This window comes from Dendrobates tinctorius, unplaced genomic scaffold, assembly GCF_039654945.1.
Source record: "Dendrobates tinctorius isolate UK_male_01 unplaced genomic scaffold, ASM3965494v1 ptg000135l, whole genome shotgun sequence".
Classification (NCBI taxonomy): domain Eukaryota; kingdom Metazoa; phylum Chordata; class Amphibia; order Anura; family Dendrobatidae; genus Dendrobates; species Dendrobates tinctorius.
The window spans coordinates 11,621,903-11,644,364 of record NW_027361803.1 but is presented as its reverse complement, the minus strand read 5'-3'; the positions used below and the strand labels follow the sequence as shown (position 1 = coordinate 11,644,364).

The 22,462-nt window shown below is 49.1% G+C and overlaps 1 protein-coding gene across 3 annotated transcripts in view; it reads right to left on the bottom strand.

Annotated features, from left to right (window-relative positions):
* Positions 1–16,821, bottom strand: part of RAI14 (retinoic acid induced 14) — a 101,241-nt gene extending 84,420 nt beyond the window's left edge. For 2 of the 3 annotated variants that reach the window (XM_073543905.1, XM_073543906.1), the window contains exon 1: positions 16,554–16,821. The gene's annotated coding sequence lies outside the window, so the exon portion shown is untranslated. The remainder of the gene's footprint in view (positions 1–16,553) is intronic. The other variant, XM_073543904.1, reaches the window with a different exon arrangement.
* Between the last annotated feature and the right edge of the window lie 5,641 nt (positions 16,822–22,462).

Genomic DNA, 22,462 nt, shown 5'->3' with positions numbered 1-22,462 from the left:
AATCATCATTCATTTCCTAAATTAAATTATATTCACTACTGATTGCAAAGCAAACAATAAAAGCATGCAAGAGTGCGCCTTTAAGTGCATTTTTGCAATTGAGCTTCATGAAAAAAAAAATAAAATAAAAAAAAAAAAAAAAAAAAAAAAGGATTTTACAGGCTCTTCCTTTCCCTTCTCAGTCATCTTTGATGTGGTTGGAAATTGGTTAAGAAAAAGATAGCTAGAAGAGTGACAATCTCACTGAGTCAGAACGAGCTCACTGATGGAACCTCAGTTAACTCCAAGCATCACAAAGGCTGTAAAAGCTCGACCCATTCACAGGATGTATGAGAATATCCATGCATTTATTAGAAATAATATGAGTGGTGCCAGTTTTTTAGGCTACAGGACAACTTCTCTTCTGCAATCGCTGCAAATGTCATTCAATCCAGTATCTTTTTTTTTTTTTAACCAGAATAGTCGCCCGTGCCTCCCATAATAAATGCGATGACATTGTGATGTTGAAGAGAAATTGCACAATATATTTGGGGAATTGCACTGTAAGCGATTGTACGCTTTTCATTTGCGATCTCTCATTAATCAGAGCATTGATGACCATGGAGGGGAGGAGTGTAATAATGGCTATAGACTCGGGCACTTTATACAGCGCTCGCCGGGAGCGCCCCCTTCTCTATAAACCAGGGTCTCTCTAATTGCTTTTGAACAAGACTCTGCGCAAATTATCTAATTACCTCTAATCCGGGGATTTGACTCATGTCCGGCGCTTCCATCTCTGGCAGGGCGTTGTCGTCTCGGCCCGATGTCTGGAGACTCACACTTAAAATTAACTTTAAAAGGGTTTTTTTCCTCCTTTAAATGTATAGATTATACCTTATATTCTGGGTAAAATGCCATAAATGAAGGTTACCTCTCCAAAGGGCCGGCGGAAAATCCCCTTTGTTGTACAGGATTAGTAAAACAGCGCTGTTACCGAGTCATAAAACAGCACCCCACCTGTCCACAGGATTTATGTGGTATTACACCTCAGCTCCATTCATTTCTGTGGAGTTCACTTGCAATGCCAGAATAATCCTAGGAGTGGCGCTGGATTTTTTTTGAAGAAAGCAGTCACATTTTTAGAAAAAAAAAATAGAATTATGCAGAGAATTGATAGCAGGAAGTTCTATCTGATATACTATGGACTGCTCCCAGCTGCTGCACAGACTTGTTATAGTTTCCATAGAATAATACACAACTGATATGGCAGTGACGTGAGCCGCCATATGTTACGGACATCGCCAGATTACCGCATCTTCTCCCCCGCTTCTCTCTCAGTCGGGGATCCTGTTTAGAGCCTGAAATACAGGACCCAGCCATGTCCCCAACTTCAAGTTAGGATCACGGAGCCTAAATCATGCAACTTTGCACCCCGCTTCACCATTTTCCAGCACGGTCTGTCTTTTAGGTTGGACACAGTAGTGTAGGCATTAACGGGGCCCCCAACGGAAACACGATCGGGTGTTTTGATTTGGTCTGAACCGAGTCTATGAGTGAAGACCCGAATACACACCAGATGAAACCCGGCCGAACCTGCCGATTTGGGCAGAACTGGACCACCATCTGATGTGTATGGGGGGTGGGGGTCTCTCCTGTGATAGGTAATAGAGAGATTGGACAGATTTTCTTAATTATACACCCTGTGTGAGCAGAGCGAAGGATGGCTGGAATAGACACATCCATCAGGTTCACCTAGGGTAAGGGTTAGCATGAGAGATGGGTAAAAGTTAAGGTAGAGGTCTGGAGAAGCGACAGCTAAGGGCAAAAGGTAGAGGTCTGGAGAAGCGACAGGTAAGGGCAAAAGGTAGAGGTCTGGAGAAGCGACAGGTAAGGGCAAAAGGTAGAGGTCTGGAGAAGCGACAGGTAAGGGCAAAAGGTAGAGGTCTGGAGAAGCGACAGGTAAGGGCAAAAGGTAGAGGTCTGGAGAAGCGACAGGTAAGGGCAAAAGGTAGAGGTCTGGAGAAGCGACAGGTAAGGGCAAAAGGTAGAGGTCTGGAGAAGCGACAGGTAAGGGCAAAAGGTAGAGGTCTGGAGAAGCGACAGGTAAGGGCAAAAGGTAGAGGTCTGGAGAAGCGACAGGTAAGGGCAAAAGGTAGAGGTCTGGAGAAGCGACAGGTAAGGGCAAAAGGTAGAGGTCTGGAGAAGCGACAGGTAAGGGCAAAAGGTAGAGGTCTGGAGAAGCGACAGGTAAGGGCAAAAGGTAGAGGTCTGGAGAAGCGACAGGTAAGGGCAAAAGGTAGAGGTCTGGAGAAGCGACAGGTAAGGGCAAAAGGTAGAGGTCTGGAGAAGTGACAGGTAAGGGCAAAAGGTAGAGGTCTGGAGAAGCGACAGGTAAGGGCAAAAGGTAGAGGTCTGGAGAAGCGACAGGTAAGGGCAAAAGGTAGAGGTCTGGAGAAGGGACAGGTAAGGGCAAAAGGTAGAGGTCTGGAGAAGCGACAGGTAAAGGCAAAAGGTAGAGGTCTGGAGAAGCGACAGGTAAGGGCAAAAGGTAGAGGTCTGGAGAAGGGACAGGTAAGGGCAAAAGGTAGAGGTCTGGAGAAGGGACAGGTAAGGGCAAAAGGTAGAGGTCTGGAGAAAGGACAGGTGATGGCAAAGGTAGAAGTCTGGAGAAGGGACAGGTAAAGGCAAAAGAAGAGGTCTGGAGAAGAGGCGGCAAAAGGCGAAGTTGGAGGTCTGGAGAAGGGACGGGTGAGGAAAAAAAGGTAGAGGTCTGGAGAAGGGATGGGAAAGGGCAAAGGTACAGGTAAGAGTAAAAAGTTTGGATAACAGACAGGTAAGGATTAAGGTAGAGGTTTTGAATAAGATGTTTGGAAACGGGACGGGTAAGGGTAATGGCAGAAGTTTGGATAAGGAATGAGGAAGGGTTTGGACAAAGGATGGGTAAGGTTTAAGGTAGCGGTTTGGCGAAGGGATGGGTAAGGGTTAAGGTAGCGGTTTGGTGAAGGGATGGGTAAGGGTTCGGGTCAGCTACTCCAAAAATCTGTAGTGAAAGTGCAGCTACATTGTTCATCCCCCTCAGTGTCTCCCAGATTTCGTATGCAGTTTGAGGGCGGTTGATAATCGCCGGCGGCCAGATGGCATTATAAAGCCGGGGTATAATAGCACAGCAGGGGGCAAGAGGTTGGGATAATCCACATTTATTTTAATGAGGTCACAATGAGTTCCCAAATCCATTCTACCCACCGGTTTTCTTCCACAACCGTCTCCCCGTGGCTGATGTCACGTCTGTGATATGTAATTGTAATTCCTCCTTATTAATTACAAGCTTCCCACTAAGGCTGTGATTTACCGGAGGTGGAATTATCCAGACAGCTGCTTAATTAAGGGGGTTTTCTAGGTGTTTTTATATAAATAAAGCTAAGTGGGGGGGGGGGAGGAATTCCCATCACAGGCATGTGGATAAGCCATAAATGTCTGATACATGCAGGCTCCACGTCTCACACCACAGTGGACGGAGCGGCAGTAGTGTAAGTGGGTCTCTGTCCATTCACTTCTATGGGATTTCTGAAGCATGTCTGCTCCGCTATTCTCAGTACTCCCATAGAAGTGAACACAGATGACTGGGCACCCGAGTCTGGAGTCACAGAGCATTGTCTGCACTGGATACAATGTATCAGTCTGGAGTCACAGAGCATTGTCTGCACTGGATAAAATGTATCAGTCTGGGGTCACAGAGCATTGTCTGCACTGGATACAATGTATCAGTCTAGAGTCACAGAGCATTGTCTGCACTGGATACATTGTATCAGTCTGCAGTCACAGAGCATTGTCTGCACTGGATACAATGTATCAGTCTGGAGTCACAGACCATTGTCTGCACTGGATAAAATGTATCAGTCTGGAGTCACAGACCATTGTCTGCACTGGATACATTGTATCAGTCTGGAGTCACAGAGCATTGTCTGCACTGGATACATTGTATCAGTCTGGAGTCACAGACCATTGTCTGCACTGGATACATTGTATCAGTCTGGAGTCACAGAGCATTGTCTGCACTGGATACATTGTATCAGTCTGGAGTCACAGAGCATTGTCTGCACTGGATACATTGTATCAGTCTGGAGTCACAGAGCATTGTCCGCACTGGATACAATGTATCAGTCTGGAGTCACAGAGCATTGTCCGCACTGGATACAGTGTATCAGTCTGGAGTCACAGAGCATTGTCTGCACTGGATACAATGTATCAGTCTGGAGTCACAGAGCATTGTCTGCACTGGATACAATGTATCAGTCTGTAGTCACAGAGCATTGTCCGCACTGGATACATTGTATCAGTCTGTAGTCACAGAGCATTGTCCGCACTGGATACATTGTATCAGTCTGGAGTCACAGAGCATTGTCTGCACTGGATACATTGTATCAGTCTGGAGTCACAGAGCATTGTCTGCACTGGATACATTGTATCAGTCTGGAGTCACAGAGCATTGTCTGCACTGGATACATTGTATCAGTCTGGAGTCACAGAGCATTGTCCGCACTGGATACATTGTATCAGTCTGTAGTCACAGAGCATTGTCCGCACTGGATACATTGTATCAGTCTGGAGTCACAGAGCATTGTCTGCACTGGATACATTGTATCAGTCTGGAGTCACAGAGCATTGTCTGCACTGGATACATTGTATCAGTCTGGAGTCACAGACCATTGTCTGCACTGGATACAATGTATCAGTCTGTAGTCACAGAGCATTGTCCGCACTGGATACATTGTATCAGTCTGGAGTCACAGAGCATTGTCCGCACTGGATACATTGTATCCTCTTCTCTGATCTTTCCTGGATAGTTTATCCCACTAGCTACCCAGTGATACGGAAGATGACGATATCTCTCCGAATATGTAAGCAGATTCACAGTCAGTCCCTAAATACAGACGTATCAGATAGCAACTATTTCCCCAAAAAAAGATATACAAAACAAAATCTCAGGTTTAACATATGGGGAAGGTTCTGAATAGGAGGTTTATGGGCGATCAAGTGTTTTCCATCCATTTGGACAGCAACATGTACTCAGGAGAGATCGGAGCCCTGGGATGATGGGGGTGTTAGTACAGGCCATGAAGAGCCAAACTGTTAGGCGCAGGAGTGATGACACAGGGAGGGACTACAGGTTTACGGCCATGCCCGAAACCTCCTGATGAAAAGAAATAGGGCCATAAAAAGCGGACAGAGGTCAGGGATGGCAACCACAGTGTGTTCACAAGCCAACAACAGAGCAAACACTCTCTAATGTCCAGGAGAGGCCTCGATAAACACTCACCTCACCAAGCATCATCCATGCTGGATCAGGACTGATAAAAAGCACAGTTAACGTTTTTTTTTCTTAAGCTGTGCTTAACCCCTTCACCCCCAAGGGTGGTTTGCACGTTCATGACCGGGCCAATTTTTACAATTCTGACCACTGTACCTTTATGAGGTCATAACTCTGGAACGCTTCCATGGATCCCGGTGATTCTGACATTGTTTTCTCGTGACATATTGTACTTCATGTTAGTGGTAAAATTTCATTCAAATAACTTGCGTTTATTTGTGAAAAAAATGGAAATTTGGCAAAAATTTTGAAAATTTCGCAATTTTCCAACTTTGAATTTTTATGCCCTTAAATCACAGAGATACGGCACACAAAAAACTTGATAAGTAACATTTCCCACATGTTTACTTTACATCAGCACAATTTTGGAACCAAAATTTTTTTTTGTTAGGAAGTTATAAGGGTTAAAAGTTGACCAGCGATTTCTCATTTTTACAACACCATTTTATTTTTAGGACCACATCACATTTGAAGCCACTTTGAGGGGTCTATATGATAGAAAATACCCAAAAGTGACACCATTCTAAAAACTGCACCCCTTAAGGTGCTCAAAACCACATTCAAGAAGTTTATTAACCCATTAGGTGCGTCACAGGAATTTTTTTGAATATTTAAAAAGAAATGAACATCTAACTTTTTTTCACAAAAAAAATACTTCAGGTTCAATTTTTTTTATTTTACCAAGCATAACAGGAGAAATTGGACTGCAAAAGTTATTGTGCAATTTGTCCTGAGTACGCTGATACCTGATTTGTGGGGGGGGGAACGACTGTTTCGGCGCATGGCAGAGCTCAGAATGGAAGGAGCGCCGTTTGACTTTTTCAATGCAAAATTGGCTGGAATTCAGATCGGACGCCATGTCACGTTTGGAGAGTCCCTGATGTACCTAAACAGTGGAAACCCCCTACAAGTGACCCCATTTTGGAAACTAGACCCCCCAAGGAACTTATCTAGATATGTGGTGAGAACTTTGAACCCACAAGGGCTTTACAGAAGTTTATAACGTACAGCGGTACAATTAAAAAAACATTTTTTCCACAAAAATGATCTTTTCACCCCAATTTTTATTTTCCCAAGGGTAACAGGACCCTAAAAGTTATTGTGCAATTTGTCCTGAGTATGCTGATACCCCACATGTGGGGGTAAACCACTATTTGGGTGCATGGCAGAGCTCGGAAGGGAAGCAGCGCCATTTGACGTTTTTGGCTGGAATTGAGATCGGACATCATGTCGCGATTGGAAAACCCCTGATGTACCAAAACAGTGGAAACCCCCAACAAATGACACCATTTTGGAAACTAGACCCCATAAGGAACTTATCTAGTTGTGTGGTGAGAACTTTGAACCCCCAAGGGCTTCACAGAAGTTTATAACATAAAGCCGTACAATTAAAAAATCATATTTTTTCCACAAAAATGATCTTTTCACCCTCAATTCTTATTTTTCCAAGGGTAACAGCACCCTAAAAGTTATTGTGCAATTTGTCCTGAGTACGCTGATACCCCACATGTGGGGGTAAACCACTATTTGGGCGCATGGCAGAGCTCGGAAGGGAAGCAGCGCCATTTGACGTTTTTGGCTGGAATTGAGATCGGACACCATGTCGCGATTGGAAAACCCCTGATGTACCTAAACAGTGGAAACCCCCCACAAATTACACCATTTTGTAAACTAGACCCCCCAAGGAATTTATCTAGATGTGTGGTGAGCACTTTGAACCCCCCAGTGCTTCACAGAAGTTTATAACGCCCGGGCGTGAAAATAAAAAATTCGTATTTTTTCCACAAACATGATCTTTTAGTCACCATTTTTTTTATTTTCCCAAGGGTAACAGGAGAAATTGAACCCCAAAAGTTGTTGTCCAATTTGTCCTGAGTACGCTGACACCCCATATGTGGGAGAAAACTACTGTATGGACACACGTCAGGGCTCGGAAGGGAAGTAGTGACGTTTTGGAATGCAGACTTTGATGGAATGGTCTGCGGGTGTCATGTTGCCTTTGGAGAGCCCCTAATGTACCTAAACAGTGGAAACACCCACAAATGACCCCATTTTGGAAACGAGAACCCCTAAGGAACTTATCTAGATGTGTGGTGAGCACTTTGAACCCCCAAGGGCTTCACAGAAGTTTATAATGCCCGGGCATGAAAATAAAAAAAATCGTATTTTTTCCACAAACATGATCAATTAGTCCCCAATTTTTTCATTTTCCCAAGGGTAACAGGAGAAATTGGACCCCAAAAGTTGTTGTCCAATTTGGCCTGAGTACGCTGACACCCCATATGTGGGAGAAAACTACTGTATGGACACACGTCGGGGCTCGGAAGGGAAGCAGTGACGTTTTGGAATGCAGACTTTGATGGAATGGTCTGCGGGTGTCATGTGCGTTTGAAGAGCCCCTGATGTACCTAAACTATTGAAACTCCCCACAAGTGACCCCATTTTGGACACTAGACCCCCTCACGGAACTTATCTAGATGTGTGGTGAGCACTTTGAACCCCCAAGTGCTTCACAAAAGTTTATAACGCTCGGACGTGAAAATATAAAAATCATTTTTTTCCACAAAAATGATATTTTTGCCCCCAAATTTTTATTTTCCTAAGGGTAACAGGATAAATTGGACCCCAAAAATTGTTATGCAATTTGTCCTGAGTAGGCTGATACCCTACATGTGGGGGTAAAACACTGTTTGGGCGCATGGCAGAGCTTGGAAGGGAAGGAGCACCATATGACTTTTTCAACTCAGAATTGGCTGAAATTGAGATCAGACGCAATGTTGCATTTGGAGAGCCCCTGATGTGCCCAAACAGTGGAAACCCCCAATTATAACTCCAACCCGAACCCCAACACACCCCTAACCCTAATCTCAGCCCTAACCCTAACCCTAGCCCTAAAACTAGACCTAATGGAAAAATGGAAATAAATACATTTTTTTTATTTTATTATTTTTCCCTAACTAAGGGGGTGATAACGGGGGGTTTGATTTACTATTTGTGGCGGTTTTTATGTTTGGCAGCTGTCGCACGCTAAAAGACGCTTTTTATTGTAAAAATAGTTTTTGCATCACCACATATTGAGAGCTATAATTTTTCCGTATTTTGACCCACCGAGTCATGTGAGGTCTTATTTTTTGCGGGACGAGTTGACGTTTTTATCGGTACCATTTTCGGGCACGTGACATTTTTTGATCGCTTTTTATTCCGATTTTTGGGCAGAATGAACAAAAACCAGCGTTTCATGAATTTCTTTTGGGGGGGTGCGTTTACACCGTTCCGAGTGCGGTAAAATTGATAAAGCGGTTTTATTTTTTGGGTCAGTACGGTTACAGCGATACCTCATTTAGGTCTTTTTTTATGTTTTGTCGGTTTTATGCAATGAAAACTATTTTATATAAAAAATAATTATTTTTGCATCGCTTTATTCTGCGAGCTATAACTTTTTTATTTTTTCGCTGATGATGCTGTGTGGCAGCTCGTTTTTTGCGGGACAAGATGACGTTTTCAGCGGTACCATGGATATTTATATGCGTCTTTTTGATCGCGCGTTATTACACTTTTTGTTTGGCGGTATGATAATAAATCATTTTCTGCTTCGTTTTTTATTTTTATTTTTTAAGGGGTTCGCTAAAGGGGTTAACTAATGGGACAGTTTTATAGGGCAGATCGTTACGGACGCGGCGATACCTAATATGTGTACTTTTATTGTTTTTTTTTTAATTATTTTCAAAAAATGAATTTATTGGGGAATATTTTTTTTTTTTTTTACACTAATTTATTTGGCGATTTTTTTAAATTTATTTTTACATTTTTTTTAAATTTTTTTTTTACTTTATTACATAGTCCCAGGTGGGACATCATGTTTGATCGCGGTGTGCAAGGGATTAACGTGTCCGTGACCGCCCCTGACACATTGTGTCGGGTGTCAGCTGTGATAATCAGCTGACACCTGGCCGCGATCAGCGGCGCTCACCACGTGGGCGCCGCTGATCGCGGTAGACGTACTATCCCGTCCACGGTCATACGGGCCCGGGTACCGTGGACGGGATAGTACGTCGGATGTCAGGAAGGGGTTAAGTTTGGTTTTTGCCCCCAGTGGCCACTAGGATTATTGCACTGTGGTGTCATTTGTTCTAAGTTTGCCCCCGGTGGTGGTGAGCATCATTGCACTCTGGTTTCTTTAGTTATGTGCACATGATTATAATGCAGGTGTGATTACTGGCTCTGCTATCAAAGAGTCACAGGTGTTGCAATCAGTGTTGGTGATAGTGTTCATTTCAACCATCCTTGGTGGAAGAAGGAGCTGGAGAGCGTTCCTTGCAGCACTGTCTTAGCCCTGGTGTGGAAGGAGTCATAGGGGATTTCCTTGTAGCTCTGACAGAGCTTGGTGGCAGCGATTCAGGAGGAGAGCTGCATTCTGGTGGTGGACTCTGTTGCCAGGAGCAAGTGCAACAGAGTAAAGCTAAGTGGCGTTTCCCTGTTTGTATTTTTCCTTAGTGTGTATTAGCACAGCGGTAGGGGCCAGTGCCTGCGCCACCCAGCCCCCTAGCAAGGGATAGGTGTAGGGTGTGCTAGGGCAACAGGTTCCTGATCGGCGCCCGATGCGGAACCGGCATAGGGAACGTTAGGAGCGATAGGGACACTGACTCAGGGGAGTGCAGGATTGCTCCACGTCGCCTTTCCCTATCGCAGGGCCCACCGATGTAACCGTTTCCCCTTTCCCCGTGTCTTGTTTTAGTTACCGGCCTGCGGGCCGTGTCACACAGGACAGTATCACGTGCCGCGTCTTGTTGTTTTAGTTACCGGCCTGTGGGTCGCGTCACACAGGACGGGTCCATGTGACACCATGACATAGTTTCCCCATGTATCATCCATGACCTCACCCTATATCATCTGTATCATATCATTTCTAGGATTATAAATGCCATATGATCTCATCATACATGTCATATAATATACTACAGTCATGGCTGAAAGTGTTGGCACCCTTGAAATTTGTCCAGAAAAATTGAAGTATTTCTCCCAGAAATTTTTAGCAATTACACATGTTTTATTATACACATATTTATTTCCCCTTGTGTGTATTGGAACAATACAAAAAGAAAAGAGAAAAAAAAATGGCAAACCGGACATAATTTCACACAAAACCCCCAAAATAGGCCGAACAAAATTGTTAACACCTTTACAAAACTGTGGGCAAACACCTTTGTTTCTAGCATGTGATGCTCTTTCAAACTCACCTGTGGCAAGTAACAAGTGTGTGTAAAGTGAAAATCACACCTGAAACCAGATATAAAAAGGGAAGAAGTTGACTCAATATTTGCATTGTGTGTGCCACACTAAGCACGGAGAACAGGAAGAGAAGAGAACTGTCCGAGGACTTGAGAACCAAAATTATTGGAAAAAAAAAAAAAATAGAGATATATATATATCTATCTATCTATCTCTCTCTATCTCCTTAATGTCAAGGTTATAAGTCCATATCCAGAGATCTTGATGTTCCTTTGTCCACGGTGCGCAACATAATCAAGAAGTTTACATCCCACGGCACTGTAGCAAATCTCCCTAGATGTGGAAAAAAATTGATATAAGGTTGCAATCCAGGATGGTCCAGATGGTGGATAAGCAGCCCCAATAAAGGTCCAAAGAAATTTAGGCTGTCCTGCAGGCTCAGGGTGCATCAGTGTCAGCGCGGACTTTTCGTCCACATGTGAATAAAATGAAATGCAATGGCAGTATAACCAGTAAGACCCCACTGCTGACACAGAGACATAAAGCTAGACTGCAGTTTGCCAAAATGTTCGTGAATAAGCCAAAATCCTTCTGGGAAAGTGTCTTGTGGACAGATGAAACCAAGACAGAGCTTTTTGGTAAAGCACATCATTCTACTGTTTACCGAAAACAGAATGAGGCCCAGAAAGAAAAGAATACAGTACCTACAGTCAAATATGGTGGAGGTTCAAAGATATTATGTGGTTGTTTTGCTGCCTCTGGCACTGGGTGTCCCGACTGTGTGCAAGGCATCATGAAATCTGAAAATTTCCAAAGGATTTTGGGTCACAATGTAGTGCTCAGTGTCAGAAAGCTGGGTTTGTGCTTTAAGTCAAGGGTCTTACAGCAGGACAATGACCCCAAGCATACATCAAGAGCACCCAGAAATGGAAACAAACTACTGGAGAGTTTTGAAGTGGCAGCAATGAGTCCGGATCTAAATCCCATTGATCACCTGAAGAGAGATCTTAAAATTGCTGTTGTGAGAAGGCGCCTTCACATATGAGAGATCTGGAGCAGTTTACAAACGAAGAGTGGTCCAAAAATCCTGATGAGAGGTGTAAGAAACTTGTGGATGGTTATAGGAAGCGACATATCGCAGTTATTTATTCCAAAGGGCGTGACCAAATATTAAAGCTGATCGTGACAATTTTGACCGGACCACTTTTGGAGTTTTGTGTGAATTTATGTCCAATTTGCCCGTTTTTCCCTGTTTTCTGTGTTGTCCCAATACACACAAAGGAAATAAACCTGCGCATAACAAAACGTGTGGAATTGGAATAATTTCCTGGGAGAAATACTTAATTTTCTGGAACAATTTCCAGGGTGCCAGCACTTTTGGCCATGACTGTAGGTCAGATCATAGATGTTAAATGTCATCACACCATGTGATCACATGTTCTGTCATCTGATATATCACACCTGTAATATCTCATCAGGTTATACAATATAATACACACACACACTCATCAACATTGGAATCACATCACCAAGAAGGAAAAGCGGTGGAGATCTGGAAATCCCAGGAGGAGACGTCCCGGATCTGCAAATGGTGAAAAACGGAAATAGAATTTTCAAAACTTCTCGATAATCCAGTCTGGAGTCTGAGCCATGTGCATAAATCCCAGCACCTCCAGTCTCAGCTGTTACCAGTTAGGTTATTAATGGTCGTCTGAGGAAGGTTCTGCCGAAAATCATCAAGATCCGCTGCTGGCAGCAGCTGTATAATCACCGACCAATGACGTCCCAGATCAGCTCAATGGGAGACAAGTCTGGAGACATTGTGGCCATGGGAGCAGGTTTAGGCCGCGCAGGTTCTCACAGAAGCAAAAGATATAGGAGGCCTGGGGTTGTAGTGTAGAAAAACGGCTTCTGGGACACTTCGGAGAATTGGCCGCACCACGCGTTTCACAACTAAATCAATGTAACGCCGAGCGGTCTGGCTCCCGCCCCTTAGGCCACATCACCCCATAATCCCAGGAGGAGGTCTGGGGTGACGTTCCCTCACTGCATCCAAGACAATAGTGGGACTCGTCATTGAAGAGGACAGCCCTACATGGCGTTGACGGTACGCGCAGCCCCACCGGCCGTGACTTCTCTATGTAGAGGGATAGAGCCGTTCACACCATACCTTATTAGCGCAGATTTTGCACGGGGACGAGATAAATCCCTGCACACATTTTCGGAGTTTCACCTGTTTAGTGACTCAAAAATACAAACCTCAATAAACATCAAAAGGAAAACAACCCAAACAGTCACAAACGGGAAATGTCAATGTGTCCCCGACCCCTCCGGAATTTGTACACTTGCGCCTCCTGTTTTTACACATTATTACTAGGGATTAGTGCAAATCTCACCTTCCTGCAAAGCCGAAAAATGTCACCCCGGCCTGACAAAACCAACAAAGAAGCCGGCCGAGCACTGGCCATACACCGCTCTAAACACGCTGTATGTCGGCTCTTTGATCTCAATTGTGACCATGTAATGCTTCATTTCTCCTGGGGGGGAGCTGCTGGGAAATCCAACACTTTGCTACAAGGTTCCCTTACAGATTACAGCAGCGATCGCTGAAATTAGTTTATTTTCAGATGGCAAAAAGTGGTGGACGACTAAATTATCAGTGGTGTCTAACCCCCCACACCAGGGACTGTACACACGGTCACAGCCCGGAGTCCACACCCAGCGTCAGGCACACCGTCACTTATAGTACACTCCACACATCCAAAACACTGCAAGACCCAAGGAGCCAGACGAGGCTGACGAGGCCCAGCCGCTTAAAGGGATTCTCCGACGAGCCAGACGAGGCCCAGCCGCTTAAAGGGATTCTCCGACGAGGCCCAGCCGCTTAAAGGGATTCTCCGACGAGGCCCAGCCGCTTAAAGGGATTCTCCGACGAGCCCCAGCCGCTTAAAGGGATTCTACGACGAGCCCCAGCCGCTTAAAGGGATTCTACGACGAGCCCCAGCCGCTTAAAGGGATTCTACGACGAGCCCCAGCCGCTTAAAGGGATTCTACGACGAGCCCCAGCCGCTTAAAGGGATTCTACGACGAGCCAGACGAGGCCCAGCCGCTTAAAGGGATTCTACGACGAGCCAGACGAGGCCCAGCCGCTTAAAGGGATTCTCCGACGAGGCCCAGCCGCTTAAAGGGATTCTCCGACGAGCCCCAGCCGCTTAAAGGGATTCTACGACGAGCCCCAGCCGCTTAAAGGGATTCTACGACGAGCCCCAGCCGCTTAAAGGGATTCTACGACGAGCCCCAGCCGCTTAAAGGGATTCTACGACGAGCCCCAGCCGCTTAAAGGGATTCTACGACGAGCCCCAGCCGCTTAAAGGGATTCTACGACGAGCCCCAGCCGCTTAAAGGGATTCTACGACGAGCCCCAGCCGCTTAAAGGGATTCTACGACGAGCCCCAGCCGCTTAAAGGGATTCTACGACGAGCCAGACGAGGCCCAGCCGCTTAAAGGGATTCTACGACGAGCCAGACGAGGCCCAGCCGCTTAAAGGGATTCTACGACGAGCCAGACGAGGCCCAGCCGCTTAAAGGGATTCTACGACGAGCCAGACGAGGCCCAGCCGCTTAAGGGGATTCTACGAGGAGCCAGGCGAGGCCCAGCCGCTTAAGGGGATTCTACGAGGAGCCAGGCGAGGCCCAGCCGCTTAAGGGGATTCTACGAGGAGCCAGGCGAGGCCCAGCCGCTTAAAGGGATTCTACGAGGAGCCAGGCGAGGCCCAGCCGCTTAAAGGGATTCTACGAGGAGCCAGGCGAGGCCCAGCCGCTTAAAGGGATTCTACGAGGAGCCAGACGAGGCCCATCCGCTTAAAGGGATTCTACGAGGAGCCAGACGAGGCCCATCCGCTTAAAGGGATTCTACGAGGAGCCAGGCGAGGCCCAGCCGCTTAAAGGGATTCTACGAGGAGCCAGGCGAGGCCCAGCCGCTTAAAGGGATTCTACGAGGAGCCAGACGAGGCCCAGCCGCTTAAAGGGATTCTACGAGGAGCCAGACGAGGCCCAGCCGCTTAAAGGGATTCTACGAGGAGCCAGGCGAGGCCCAGCCGCTTAAAGGGATTCTACGAGGAGCCAGGCGAGGCCCAGCCGCTTAAAGGGATTCTACGAGGAGCCAGACGAGGCCCAGCCGCTTAAAGGGATTCTACGAGGAGCCAGACGAGGCCCAGCCGCTTAAAGGGATTCTACGAGGAGCCAGACGAGGCCCAGCCGCTTAAAGGGATTCTACGAGGAGCCAGACGAGGCCCAGCCGCTTAAAGGGATTCTACGAGGAGCCAGGCGAGGCCCAGCCGCTTAAAGGGATTCTACGAGGAGCCAGGCGAGGCCCAGCCGCTTAAAGGGATTCTACGAGGAGCCAGACGAGGCCCAGCCGCTTAAAGGGATTCTACGAGGAGCCAGACGAGGCCCAGCCGCTTAAAGGGATTCTACGAGGAGCCAGACGAGGCGCAGCCGCTTAAAGGGATTCTACGAGGAGCCAGACGAGGCGCAGCCGCTTAAAGGGATTCTACGAGGAGCCAGACGAGGCGCAGCCGCTTAAAGGGATTCTACGAGGAGCGAGACGAGGCGCAGCCGCTTAAAGGGATTCTACGAGGAGCCAGACGAGGCCCAGCCGCTTAAAGGGATTCTACGAGGAGCCAGACGAGGCCCATCCGCTTAAAGGGATTCTACGAGGAGCCAGACGAGGCCCATCCGCTTAAAGGGATTCTACGAGGAGCCAGACGAGGCCCATCCGCTTAAAGGGATTCTACGAGGAGCCAGGCGAGGCCCAGCCGCTTAAAGGGTTTCTACGAGGAGCCAGGCGAGGCCCAGCCGCTTAAAGGGATTCTACGAGGAGCCAGGCGAGGCCCAGCCGCTTAAAGGGATTCTACGAGGAGCGAGATGAGGCGCAGCCGCTTAAAGGGATTCTACGAGGAGCCAAACGGGGCCCCGAGGCGCAGTCCCTTAAAGGGATTCTCCAGTCCTGCAAAATTAAAGCTGCATTGATGTAAAATAAGGCATTCGCCGACGCTCTGATACACTTTCCGCACTTTGCAGGATCCCTGCTTAGTCAGTGAACAGAAACAATCCTATCTATATGAAAAACTCCTAGAACGTGATACTTCTCACAGCTGAGACTCTGTAACAATTGCATCCAGCCCAGACCATCAGCTGTGAGCTAATCGGATACATTGAGCAAGGCGAGGAAGGGACGGACGGACCACATAAAGCCAGAAAATCTCTGTATAACTTTAGGGAATGGCACTAAGAGCGATTGTCTTATGATGATGCTGTCAGCATCTCTTACATCACAAGTTGGAACCGTCCTGCTAAAACACCAATAAGTCAGTCACATCCGGGCACCAGGTCGGTTTCTATCGGTGGTCTTTCTGCGGGATACAGGGGGTCACATAGATGATGAGCGGGATCTTCTGATTGGGTTTTCCCCTCTACTGTACGGATCCATCACAACCAAATATCACACAATATCCCCATTCATTTCAATACGCGCCATGTAATTCCCCAGATGTCCTGTAGTGGCCGCTGCAGGGGAAACGTGTAACTACAGCTGGACCTGCAGCGATCAACTGATCGCCAGCAAAAAAGGGGTGTTCTTCTAGGCCAATGTGTAAGGATTCAATCCCTGCGGACTAATTAGTCACGATACCACCATAATAACATTATATGAGGGCACAATCCCACAATGTGGGTCTTCTAAAATAATGGGGCATTTCAGGTCAAAATCATCCAATGGATCTTACTGCTGGTCCCCACCAAGCACTAACATCCCACCAGGAATAACACCACTGCCCCCTCTAACCACAGGAGCAAAGCTGCCGTCTGCAGCAGTCACCAGGTGAGCCGTCCTGCGGCTTCTCTGCAGCGGTGTGTGCACTGGGACATATGGCAGTGACAGCTCCGGCACAGAGCCCAGATGTCAGCGCCTGCCTCACCTCTGTGCTCCCTTGTGCTCCTCCTCAGGCTGCTGCTGGCAGTGCTGTGCTCCCTGGCACATGGCAGGAGGGCAGTGTGTGGCTCCGGGGCCCGGATCAGGGTGCCTGCTGCAGCCGCCTCCTGTGCCGCCGGTCCCCGCTCCCTGCCGGCCGCATACTCCGCACTTCTGAGCTTTGGACTTTTCTTCTCTTTTGTTTGCAGTTTTGAACCTGCAGGCTCTCTGCCGCCACCCGGTGTCCGCACCCTGGTACTGCAGCAGCGCCGCTGTCACCGGCGATAGGAGTGGCCAGCAGCACAAAGGTGCGTCTCCCCCTGCACAGAGCGCTGCACCGAGGGCTGCTCCACCTGCAGGAGAAGCCGTGCATCATCTGCAGCTTATACAATGAGGGCAGCAACCTCGAAAGATGTCTGATGGCCAATCTGACGGCCCTCATAGCCCTCCAGAGGTGTCACCCCTCACCATAGCCCACCACAGAGGTGTCACCCCCCACCATAGCCCACCACAGAGGTGTCACCCCCCACCATAGCCCACCACAGAGGTGTCACCCCCCACCATAGCCCACCACAGAGGTGTCACCCCCACCATAGCCCACCACAGAGGTGTCACCCCCCACCATAGCCCACCACAGAGGTGTCACCCCCCACCATAGCCCACCACAGAGGTGTCACCCCCACCATAGCCCACCACAGAGGTGTCACTCCCACCATAGCCCACCACAGAGGTGTCACCCCCACCATAGCCCACCACAGAGGTGTCACCCCCACCATAGCCCACCACAGAGGTGTCACCCCCCACCATAGCCCACCACAGAGGTGTCACCCCCACCATAGCCCACCACAGAGGTGTCACCCCCACCATAGCCCACCACAGAGGTGTCACCCCCACCATAGCCCACCACAGAGGTGTCACCCCCCACCATAGCCCACCACAGAGGTGTCACCCCCCACCATAGCCCACCACAGAGGTGTCACCCCCACCATAGCCCCCACAGATGTCATGCCCCCATCATAACCCCCCACAGAGGTGTCACCCCCACCATAGCCCACCACAGAGGTGTCACTCCCACCATAGCCCACCACAGAGGTGTCACCCCCACCATAGCCCACCACAGAGGTGTCACCCCCACCATAGCCCACCACAGAGGTGTCACCCCCCACCATAGCCCACCACAGAGGTGTCACCCCCCACCATAGCCCACCACAGAGGTGTCACCCCCACTATAGCCCCCACAGATGTCATGCCCCCATCATAACCCCCCACAGAGGTGTCACCCCCCACCATAGCCCACCACAGAGGTGTCACCCCCCACCATAGCCCACCACAGAGGTGTCACCCCCACCATAGCCCCCACAGATGTCATGCCCCCATCATAACCCCCCACAGAGGTGTCACCCCCACCATAGCCCACCACAGAGGTGTCACCCCCACCATAGCCCACCACAGAGGTGTCACCCCCACCATAGCCCACCACAGAGGTGTCACCCCCCACCATAGCCCACCACAGAGGTGTCACCCCCCACCATAGCCCACCACAGAGGTGTCACCCCCACCATAGCCCCCACAGATGTCATGCCCCCATCATAACCCCCCACAGAGGTGTCACCCCCACCATAGCCCACCACAGAGGTGTCACCCCCACCATAGCCCACCACAGAGGTGTCACCCCCACCATAGCCCCAAACATGTGTCACCCCCACCATAGCCCACCACAGAGGTGTCACCCCCCACCATAGCCCACCACAGAGGTGTCACCCCCCACCATAGCCCACCACAGAGGTGTCACCCCCCACCATAGCCCACCACAGAGGTGTCACCCCCACCATAGCCCACCACAGAGGTGTGGCCCTCCCCACCATAGCCCCAAACATGTGTCACCCCCACCATAGCCCACCACAGAGGTGTCACCCCCCACCATAGCCCACCACAGAGGTGTCACCCCCCACCATAGCCCACCACAGAGGTGTCACCCCCCACCATAGCCCACCACAGAGGTGTCACCCCCACCATAGCCCACCACAGAGGTGTCACTCCCACCATAGCCCACCACAGAGGTGTCACCCCCACCATAGCCCACCACAGAGGTGTCACCCCCACCATAGCCCACCACAGAGGTGTCACCCCCCACCATAGCCCACCACAGAGGTGTCACCCCCACCATAGCCCACCACAGAGGTGTCACCCCCACCATAGCCCACCACAGAGGTGTCACCCCCCACCATAGCCCACCACAGAGGTGTCACCCCCCACCATAGCCCACCACAGAGGTGTCACCCCCACCATAGCCCCCACAGATGTCATGCCCCCATCATAACCCCCCACAGAGGTGTCACCCCCACCATAGCCCACCACAGAGGTGTCACTCCCACCATAGCCCACCACAGAGGTGTCACCCCCACCATAGCCCACCACAGAGGTGTCACCCCCACCATAGCCCACCACAGAGGTGTCACCCCCCACCATAGCCCACCACAGAGGTGTCACCCCCCACCATAGCCCACCACAGAGGTGTCACCCCCACTATAGCCCCCACAGATGTCATGCCCCCATCATAACCCCCCACAGAGGTGTCACCCCCCACCATAGCCCACCACAGAGGTGTCACCCCCCACCATAGCCCACCACAGAGGTGTCACCCCCACCATAGCCCCCACAGATGTCATGCCCCCATCATAACCCCCCACAGAGGTGTCACCCCCACCATAGCCCACCACAGAGGTGTCACCCCCACCATAGCCCACCACAGAGGTGTCACCCCCCACCATAGCCCACCACAGAGGTGTCACCCCCCACCATAGCCCACCACAGAGGTGTCACCCCCACCATAGCCCCCACAGATGTCATGCCCCCATCATAACCCCCCACAGAGGTGTCACCCCCACCATAGCCCACCACAGAGGTGTCACCCCCACCATAGCCCACCACAGAGGTGTCACCCCCACCATAGCCCCAAACATGTGTCACCCCCACCATAGCCCACCACAGAGGTGTCACCCCCCACCATAGCCCACCACAGAGGTGTCACCCCCCACCATAGCCCACCACAGAGGTGTCACCCCCACCATAGCCCACCACAGAGGTGTGGCCCTCCCCACCATAGCCCCAAACATGTGTCACCCCCACCATAGCCCACCACAGAGGTGTCACCCCCCACCATAGCCCACCACAGAGGTGTCACCCCCCACCATAGCCCACCACAGAGGTGTCACCCCCACCATAGCCCACCACAGAGGTGTCACCCCCACCATAGCCCACCACAGAGGTGTGGCCCTCCCCACCATAGCCCCAAACATGTGTCACCCCCACCATAGCCCACCACAGAGGTGTCACCCCCCACCATAGCCCACCACAGAGGTGTCACCCCCCACCATAGCCCACCACAGAGGTGTCACCCCCACCATAGCCCACCACAGAGGTGTCACCCCCACCATAGCCCACCACAGAGGTGTCACCCCCCACCATAGCCCACCACAGAGGTGTCACCCCCACCATAGCCCACCACAGAGGTGTGGCCCTCCCCACCATAGCCCCAAACATGTGTCACCCCTCACCATAGTCCCCACAGAGGTGTGGCCCTCCCCACCATAGCCCCAAACATGTGTCACCCCCACCATAGTCCCCACAGAGGTGTGGCCCTCCCCACCATAGCCCACCACAGAGGTGTCACCCCCCACCATAGCCCACCACAGAGGTGTCACCCCCCACCATAGCCCACCACAGAGGTGTCACCCCCACCATAGCCCACCACAGAGGTGTCACCCCCACCATAGCCCACCACAGAGGTGTCACCCCCACCATAGCCCACCACAGAGGTGTGGCCCTCCCCACCATAGCCCCAAACATGTGTCACCCCTCACCATAGTCCCCACAGAGGTGTAACCCCCACCATAGCCCCAAAGACGTCACCCCACACCATAGCCTCCCACACAGGTGTCACCCCCTCACAGAGATGTCACTCCCCCCACCATAGCCCCCATAGAGGTGTCACCCCCTCACAGAGATGTCACTCCCCCCACCATAGCCCCCATAGAGGTTTCCCCCCATTTAAGAAGAGACCTCCAGGACCCACATATTAACCTCCAATTTTCATCTTTGCAATTCCGTTTTTTCTTCTGAAAGTCATAATTTTATGTTCCGTATTTTTTTTTTTGCGGAGACGTAATTTTTATTGTCGCCGTTATTCACTTTACCGTATAACTCCCTGACAAATGGATGAAATGGTGCAAAAATAGCAACTCCACCATTATTTTTTTTCTTGTGTTTCGTCCTTTCAGCGTTCATTGCGCCGTATAAATGACCCGGTAACACGATTCTCCCGGTCTGACCGAATTGACAGCACAAGCTGCTCTGAGCTCACTGATTGGCTGCAGCGCTGTTGGCAATAACAATCACGGGGAGCAATGACATAGACTCAGCACTGGACCAGGGGAGGATGAGAAAACGCCTAGTTTAGTTTTACTTCATAAACAAACTGAAAACAGGATAGACTTTTTAAAAAATTGGGCTCCTTTAAGGTCAATAGGTTCCTTTTAACTAGAGCATATGACCCCTACATAATTAGCCCCTAAAATGAAACCAGACAGTAGACGTAGGCCGGGGTCACACATGCGAGAAGCTCGCACGAGTCTCGCACCTCAAAATATCCGGCACTCAAATACCTACAGCCGCACACTCCGGTCCGAGTGCCAGTGACAGTGCCGGATATTGAGGTGCGAGAATCGTGCGAGCTTCTCGCATGTGTGACCCCGGCCTTATAAACATATACAGACCCCCAGAACAGACCCCTTATACAAGTACAGCCCCCCAAACATTAAAAAGCCTTTCAGTAATGCAGGGGTAGATCTGATGGAAAACTGGGCAAGAAATCCTGTGAGAGATATCACCCCGCTTTCCCAGAAATGGATAAAATTAGGAAACAACAAAAAATAATTTTTAGCGGGGAAACAAGGACGGTTTTCACAACTCAGAGTCAGGAAAGTGCAGAGAAAGCTTCTGTATAACAGCAGGACTGTCATGTGCACATGTGGTGGAGCTGCTGTTGTAGATTGACGGATAGATCTGGCACAATGTCCTCCCAGCTATAAATTATCATTAAGGAAAAGGCTGCAGGAAGATTTATATACAGGTCACTGAACTCTGATGGTAGGACAAGTAATATAATACTTTATAGCTGGAAGAGGGCATCATTACTTGTGTATACAGGACCCATGACTATGTAATAATGCCATACTGTGCACTAGGGTGACCGGATCTCATATGGGGGGGAAAAAATGTCAGAATTTTGTCCGTCTGGACCCCACAAAACGATTCCCCTTTCCAGATATTGAGAGAGCCAAAATTTGAGCTCGATCAAACGACGTTAACCCGTGCCGCTCGTCGCTCAAAGTTTGAAAAAATCCAAATTGAGGTATTTTAAGATTTAGGTATTTTGCATAGTCTGTTAGACTATAAAGAATGTGACAACAACATTGCAGAAATAGCCCTGACCAAATTTTCGAACCACTTGTGGTATTTGAATGCAGAGTTGGTGGGATTATCGTTTTTTGATCCCACCATTACAGACAATGAAAAGTTGTTAATGGCTAATAAATTGCTCAGTAGCACAGATGAACCATCAGAGCACGCTAACCTACATGAGTTGATAATTTTACATAGTTATCTAATCTATTCTAGAGCTTTTGTTAAAGTAGTTTTTGAAACGTCAGAATATAATGCTCGGCATTTGCCTACAACTTGCAGGACATATTGCTTTTGTTCTTCATCTTTTGTCAGAAGGTCATTAAAGTCGGTTACTTCCTACCTCTTTTAATTTTTCTTTCCTAACTTTTGGATTTACAACCCTAGCGTGCTCTGATGGTTCATCTGTGCTACTGAGCCATTTATTAGCCATTAACAACTTTTCATTGTCTG